The sequence below is a fragment of the Thalia democratica genome, chromosome 4, assembly GCF_965202585.1.
Source record: "Thalia democratica chromosome 4, ktThaDemo2.hap1.1, whole genome shotgun sequence".
In the NCBI taxonomy this organism is placed as follows: Eukaryota; Metazoa; Chordata; class Thaliacea; order Salpida; family Salpidae; genus Thalia; species Thalia democratica.
The window spans coordinates 40367624-40376330 of record NC_139168.1 but is presented as its reverse complement, the minus strand read 5'-3'; positions in this window follow the sequence as shown (position 1 = coordinate 40376330).

Sequence of the window (8707 nt, the reverse complement as noted above, 5' to 3'; positions counted from 1 at the left end):
TGTTAATTGTTTCATAATTTAAAACAAGAATGCGGACTTTATATACTATGTACTTTATATACTTTTTCTACATCTATTTATTTACTTATAAACGAGCATTCAATAGTTTTATTGAGTTTAACTTCAACTAAAAACACTTAAAATGTAAATTTAAGCTGTTTTAAGTTTAGTAGTACTAAGTTTTAAAGTTATTAAGTAGCACATGAAAAAAAGTTATTTTTTTATTCTATGCAACATTTGCTTCTAAAATGTATTTACAACCTGAAAACAAGTTTAATTAAAACTATGTAATTAATATTTATTTAAAAGTATTTTGTTCAGTAGTACTGTATTATTTTTTACTATAAATGTTTTTATTAGCTTTTTAAAATCTTAAGTATATGGCTTGTATCTGTCAAAATGTTTTTTGTTAGGAATATCTGCAATGATTAACTTGTTTCGCATATTGATAAGCCCAAGTCGTGCTCAACTAGAAATATTACTTAAAGTTTTGTAATATTCAATATTTGTTCTAGTTTTTTTTTCTAGTCTTAGATTTTGTCAGAATAATTTTGCAAAAAAATAATTAGTAGCTTTCTAAATCATTCTTACTTTTTTCTTTATTAAAAAGTAAGTTTATTTTAAAATTAAAAAAAAGACTCATGTAACATAAACTCATATTTTGATTTTTTCTTGTGGTCTAAGAGTTTTTAAATGTTATAAAATGTACAATGAAAAGTATTAAATTAAAATGAAACATTCTATTTAAACTATTTTTTAAATTATCTAAAAAAGTATTTCTGTTTAATACTGTATATGAAGTATAAACCGGTTATTCAAAAACGAAATGAATAAAGCATTATCCATTAATTTTGTTAGAATCTCCTAAAAGTGACTCTATGTTATATTTTTTACGACAGTTGAAGATTTACCAGGTTGAAGACCAAAATACATAACTTTCATTGTTTTTGAAAAAAAGTGTTTAGTTAAATCGGAAAACAAAACTTAGAAACAAGGTTTTAAAAAATGTTCTTATATATAGGTCCTTTTTTATGGTGTTTTCTTTCAGAGCTAATTTTATTATTATAGTGTTATATAAACTTGAAGTAAAAAACCTAGCTCTTACTAACAATAGATTCAGTTGTTGTAGAGCTACAAAATTCAGATTTGATGACTAATTCACAAATTGTTATTTGTAGTCCCAGACAAACTAAAAGGGTATAATTGATCCTTAATTGTCTATACGTTCATTTTAAAAAGAATGTTTTTAAAACCTTAATATTTTATAATTCATATAACAATTCATTAATCTTGGGTTAAATTAATGTTATAGGTGCTGATAACTACAAACATTTTATAGTCTAAATAAAGTTTCTAGTAATCTAGACGTGTCGTTGTTTATAAGATATACCTATAAATTATGATAAAATCTTTTTTACGTAGTTTACTTAAATAGTATTAGTAGGAAGTTTTTCAGAGCTTATACCTAAAAACTTATCTTAAAAAAGAGACAAGTAGAGTATGTACATTATAGTTTAGTTTTAAAAGTACTAAGCAAAAGTAATTGTAAAAACAACTACATTTTTTATTTTAAAAGTAACCTGACTTAAATACTGTTTAAAGTTTATATGATTTCTGTTCAGGTTACTTAAAAGAAAAAAAAGTTAGTTAACACAACTAGAGTATATGTAAGATAAAAATCATTAGACAAGGATAAAGCATTATTAATAAAATTTGTAAATACAAAATAAATAATAATACAAAAAATAGTTTTTTATAAGGAAACTACAATTTTTTTACACAAAGTTAGATAAATACGTATATATTTATAAAAAATCAATATAAAGTTAGACTTTAAAGAGCTAAAGCCGAAAAAGTTCTAAAATTTTTAAGTTAAACAGTCGAATGATTGTATAAAATATGATGGATTATACTTTCATAGTTGATTTACAAAGACTGACCATACAAGAATGGATGTTATTGAAAACATTGTTACGTTGGGCTAACATCCATAAAAAAAAATAAAAAGAGTAAATATAGCAGTAAAAAGTGCTACAAAAAATCTTTAGTAGAAGAACTTCTAATTAATAACCCTACTTGTGTATTTATTCTCTTATAAAATTTCAACATTTAAAGGTTTAAGACAATGGATTAAACACTTTTTTATAACTAGACTCGAATTTTTTAAATTAATTTAGTAATACCTAAGCTTAAAAAAAATAAATAGTTTTCTCTACAACTTAAATGATTAGTTAAAGCAATTCCTTTTTAATTTAAGTTATTTTCTAGATTAGTTTTTATTTGTTTAATGTGTTTGACTTAAGCTAGGGTTAGATAATGTACAACACCGACATATTTATGAGCTTAAAAAATATGTACAAAACATACAAAGTTGAGCTTTTTGTAACAAATACTGTGAAATGTGATTTCAATTTTATTTTAAGTAAACAGTAGTGCTTAGTAAGTTATTAAACTTTGCTTTTAACTATTTTTGTATTTTTTTAAGAATAGTTTTTTAAAAACACGCGGTCTGCAAAAGACATTTTCTGATAAATCTGGCACACTGACTAACGAAGTTGCCCGCGTTTAACAAAATGATTAGTCTAAACTTTTTGTTTCAGTTTTGTGGTGTTTTAATTCTATATTTCCGTAAAAAAGTGTGATAAAATAAGTTGGAATTAATAATTTACGTACTTTTTGTTACTTTACCACCTTTCTTTCTATCTTATGTATACGATATTATTATTTTTTTTTACAAATTTTATTGATATAAAATTAATGTTACTGATAGTACATTGTCAATATCGAGCTTCGTTGTTTTTTAAACAATCCATAGTTTATTGATTGCCTGGTAATTTGTTGAATTTAAAATAAAACATTTTAGAATATCATATATTTTGATTTTTTGAAAACAAATAAAAATATCTCAACTTCTAGAGGAGAAACAATGTATTTTGTGCATAGTAAACTTAGTTTGCATAAAACAGTCTTGAAAGAGTAAAATATGTATTTTAGATTATTATAACAATTAGACTATATGCAAATTAATAGATAAGAATATTTTGAAAACAAAAAAAAAGATCTCAACTTCTAGAATCTAGATTCTAGAGGATAAACAATATGTTTTATTCTTTCAAGACTTTATTATGCAAACTAAGATAATTTTCTTTTTTTGAAAACAAATAAAAAGATCTTAACTTCTAGAGGAGAAACAATGTATTTTGGGCATAATAAACTTAGTTTGCATAATAAAGTCTTGAAAGAATAAAATAACTATTTTAGATTGTTATAACATTTTTAGACTACATATATGCAAATTAATAGATAAACAAATGTTTTGTAATTGTTAAACTCTTCTATATAAAAAGTGTAAAAGAAAAAAAAAAAAAGTACAAAAAGCTCTACTTTAGTTTAAACTACAAACTGTTGTTATGATAAGAATCGTAGTTCTTTATTACAATAAATTAAAGTATTTACTTATTAAAAATATATACATTATACTTTTCTTTTGTAGTATACCTTATTATAGAAAAAAAAAAGTTTTCTTCATTTGATATCGCTTAAAAAAAGCTAAATAGATATAGCTTTATAATTGGTCAGCAAGAATTTTGTGGTCAAAAGCAAAATTAAAAAAAATAAAGTATTAGCGGGCTGCAATTTTCAATTTAGATTTTATCTTAATAATACACCCTAAAAATTTAGTATAAGTTTCGATTTTCCCAAAAAAATGTAGCTCAGACGTTTTTTGTTGCTCTTCATTTTGAAACTCAGAATATCTAATGTAAGTCTAAAATTTTGGCCTCATTTGCATGTTTGCGGGCCGCAAGTTTTACTTTTCATGGACCGTATCCCATTTAAAATCAAAATAACTTTGCATACCGCACTTTTACAATTTGTGGGTCGCATGTAGCCCGTGGGCCGCAGTTTTTCAATTCCTGGGCTAAATAATATTTTAAATAAATAAGTATAATAAAACATTGATAAAAAATTCAAGAATAATATAAAAATATAAAGATTGAGTAGAAAGTTTAAAGGAAACGCTATGTTGTATCAGAACGTATAAGTATTGTTTTGTTGGTAAGTAAAAGTTTATCGCAAATTTTGTTTTTCATACCTAAAACTCTAACAATGACAAACTTAAAATAAACGAATTAAACGTTCATAACGAGATCAACTATTAAAAACATAAATTTACTATAAAAACAAATCTTAAAACACATCACCATAATTTTTTTTTTTTTTATCTATACATTTCACTGAATTATTAATTTTTTGTTATTATAAATTTATTTTAACGATTAATAAATAATTTCAATAGCTTCTATAAATTACTATTTATACATTACACCTTAACAGCGGTTCCTCGCGACTATGTTTGCCTGATAACTCTTAATAAGGACGAAACCGATCGTAGGTTGTTTCGGATTCTGTTGTTGTTGGTCGTGCGGTAAAGTTCTAAATTTCACTATTTATTTACAAAGGGTATTAACTATATATAAAACAAAATTGAAATGTTGAATAAGGACGAAAATTCTGATTAAAAAAGAAACTAACAGCAGTTTTCATCAGAAGAATGGAACAGTTATTTCGGGAGAAAAATCGTAAAGTTGTATTACTATATATATGTATTCATTTTTTAGATGTTAAATTTTTTTATTTTGTATTCAATACTAAAATTATATGTCTATGTTAAAAAAAAGTTAAACATTATCAAAAAAAATTTATTTTGTAAGCCTTACTTTTTATAATATTTGATTAAAGAAAATAACTAGTTTTATAGACATTTAATAATATACATTTAGTTTTTTAAAATTTTATACATTTATTATTTGAATATTTATTCTATATAAATATTAAAACAATTTATTTTTAAGTGTGACAATTATATTTACAAAAATATTACAAAACTCTAAAACTAATTTAGTGTACGAAAAGAAAGTAGATTTTAAGTAAGTTTCTTTGTAGATCACAATTAGTACAATTACTTTTATGAGGTTGAAACTACCGTTGTTTACTACTTAAAAAATAACTTTTAAAGCAGTTATTTTAACAGTTTAGAGCAGTTAACTATTAAAACTTTCAAAACATTTTGTGAAGTCTGATTGTATTTTTTTTACATACTACTTACAATGTCTACTAAATTATACTTTTAAATAGAATACTAAGAAAAAATCTAAAGTTTGATTTTTTTCTATAACAGTCATTACCATTTATTTTAGTCCACATGAAAAATATTATTTTTTATGCATTAATGCTTTGTAAAAAAACTTTGAAATAAAATAGTTTGATTGTAATACAAAATAAACTTTATAACTTAAATTTGATTTAGCGAAAATATTATTTTATTAGTAGTTTATATCAAGAATACTGGACACTTTAACTATATTCAGTAAATCAGAATAGAATAATTTATTAGAAAACTTTTTAAGTTTGATAATTAATACATAGTTAACGTCCTATTAGTTTTTGTCTAAAAAATTTGTCAAAATTGAAAAATAAGTAATTATTTAAACAAATAATAATTTCTAAATGTTTATAATACTACTATTATAGAAAAAACAACTTTTATATCTCAAGTTTTAATAATAAAAATATATAGCTAGACTTTCCTTTAAACTACATATGGTAGATTTTTTTTCAATAACTGTTTATTTTTTTTAATAACTATTTGTAGGCTTTAGTTTTTGTTATTAGTTTAAAATTATTTTGATCTATTAAGAGTTTTTGACCAATTTAGATAACTAAAAATATGTAGCTTATACATAAAGTAAGCGTATAAAACTTCAAAACTGTATAGAACGAGTGCTATATTTTATTTTTATGTTTTAGATGTTAAAACTATTCGAAAACTATATTGATTTTTTCATACTAAGTTATATAAACATTGCTTCTTTTTTTTTAATGAACTATCAAATTGCAGATAATACAAAACTAAAGTTTATAGAATAAACTTGTTATTTACCTACAATATTATCATAGTTTATTGAACGACAAAATAAGACGCTCTAAATATTGGTTCTAGGACCTGGTGCACAAAGAACCTTTCGGTTATCGAGTCGCACACCGCGATTACATTTTAACGTCTTGTTCAGGACAATATACAATTTTATTAAAATTAAGATTTTTTTGGATATTTTGATTAACTTTTTAAGTCTTAAAAATTGTTAACATAAATAAGCAGTGCTTAGCTCTATTGTATACATGCTTGCCTAATTTAAAATGCAAAAGTTTTAATTGTAAATTCAAAATTTTTTGTTGTTTACATGTTAAGTTGTGTTATTTTAATTAGAATTTGAAATCCTACTATCTTTATAAAATAAGTTAGGATAAAGTCTTAATATAAATAGAAAATTGTTTATTTTGGCATGTCTGCTTTTTGGTGGTAGAATTACGATTTACAACCAATTGACCTAAATAGTAACCTTTAAACACCTGTTCAAGATATTACAACATTGTTTCTAATGAAGTAATCTTCATTAGAGCTACTTTCCTTTTAAGTAAACTAGTTTTTATCAATGTTTTTCTCATTTAAATAAAAAAGCTACCAGTTTCAAGTTTATTATCATCCAAATCGAATCCCAAACAAGTAAATTTTGTATAATTAACTTTTTACTTATCGTACTACACCTAAGTCAACGCTAATACAAACCTTTCGTCCTATTTAAAACTAAGAACATAACTAACTTTTATTTAAATCGAACCGGACTAAAAGTGTCAAGGTCTTCTCTAGGTAAATTTTTTGACAACATAGTTTAAGTTAAAATTTACTTTATTTTAATGTCATTCAACTTTATTTTTCAGGAAAACCTTTTGTTTGCTTTAAAGTATTGTTAACAATTGCATAAATAAACTAATATTTATTAATTTTTTACTTAAATTTTTGATAATCTTATTAGGGTTGTTTGTAACCTGATAAAAGGAACCTAAAATAAACAAAAAATAGGACCCTTTTGACTTAAACTAAAAGATCTTAAAATAAATGAAAACTCGATCAATAAGTTTGTTTCTTTTTTTTTTAATATTTAGGCTAAAAAAGTTTTAGAAAAAAATATTATTCAAAAAAAATTTATCATTCTTTAAATTTTGTCCTATCAGACACTCATATATAATAGTTTAAACATAGTTACTACATATATGTATATATTTATTTATTTTTTGACTACGACTTAAATGTTTTTGACTGTTTTTGCCAACTGTGGTTGTTACTTCAAGTTTCGAAATATAAAAGTAACTTTTGAGCGATCCAAAGATCAGCACTAAAGCTTTTTGTTCGATATTAAGAAATAAAATAAATCTTTTTATAAAAATATTTATTGGCAATTGAGTATTAATAATAAAAAAAATAGTTGTTTTGTTTGATTTTATAATCAACTGTACTGTAGTACCTTTGGAATGAATACGATGAAAATTTGTTCTGAAAATTTGTAATAAAAATTAATTACAATCTATTTAGAAAATAATAGTGATTTTCAAATAATATTAATAAAAAGTTGGTTAATTTTTTTTATTATTTAAATTGTTTTAATTTTATAGTATTAAATCATTATTATAAGATATATATTTGAAATAAAACAATGAAATAAACATACTTTTGTTTTTTACCTATACTTAATACTTCTCACAGTATAACACTTACAAATAACTTGCAGTTTTATAAAAGTCATATTCACAATAAACATCACCATAAAAATTGGTAAGAACTAAAATCAAGTTCTGAAACTCTTGTGTGTAGCTAACTTTTTGATTTTTTTTATTATTTGACTTTTGAGCACCATACTCTAGCTTGCATTTTTTCAAATGAAAGCGCAGTGAAAAAATGACTAAAACTAAAAACAGACTACGGGTAGACTTTAATGGCCTGTTCATTTTAAACAGACACCATAATTATTAGGAGAATTTAAATTTACATATTTTAGAAGAAAAGATGAAAGTGATAAACGCCCAAGTATCTACTACATCGTTTCTCCCATAAACAACAGGAGTATAATAACAAAGAAAGAGGTGGCTTGATGATAAATAATAGTTTTCCTATGATCAATATTAATAAGAAACATTATTTTTTTATTTCAACCTTTCATTTAAATATACTACTGTTGTATTTTTTATGTTACAGAATATTGAGATATGGGTTGATGACTCTGGTTGAATAAATAGCATTTGATTAGCTACAGCAAGGAAGTGAGGCTGGGAATCGAACCTGTATACCAGTGCTTAAAGCGACTCTCAAGCCTTTATCAACACCCAAACTAGTCCACCCCCTAAACGGGCAGAGCCACAATCTCACCATGTATCATTCATACCACCAAGTTATGGTAGTAAGTCTGATTTTTTTCTACTAGAAACAAAAAAAAAACAAACTGTGTGGCCTGATGGAAAAGGGATCTAATGGCATTAAAAACTCTTTGAGTTGAAGTTGAGAGATTGAAACCCAGTAGTTGACACATATACACAATCAGAGAATTTTAAAAGAATATAAATACACTTAGTTAACTTATAAACAAGAAATCCTGGACAAAATGTTAAAATGTAAACTAGCAGTGTACCACTAGATAACCGAAAGGTTTATGTTCACTAGGTCCTTATACTGCTTATTTTTAGCCCTTTTTTCTGTTGTTCAATGTATAAATCTTTTTGAACAGTTTTACTTTTATAAACTGTTGCCTGTTAAATATATCAAGGAAATTTACTTTCTAACAGTTTAAATCAGATATGTAAATTAGGTTCTATT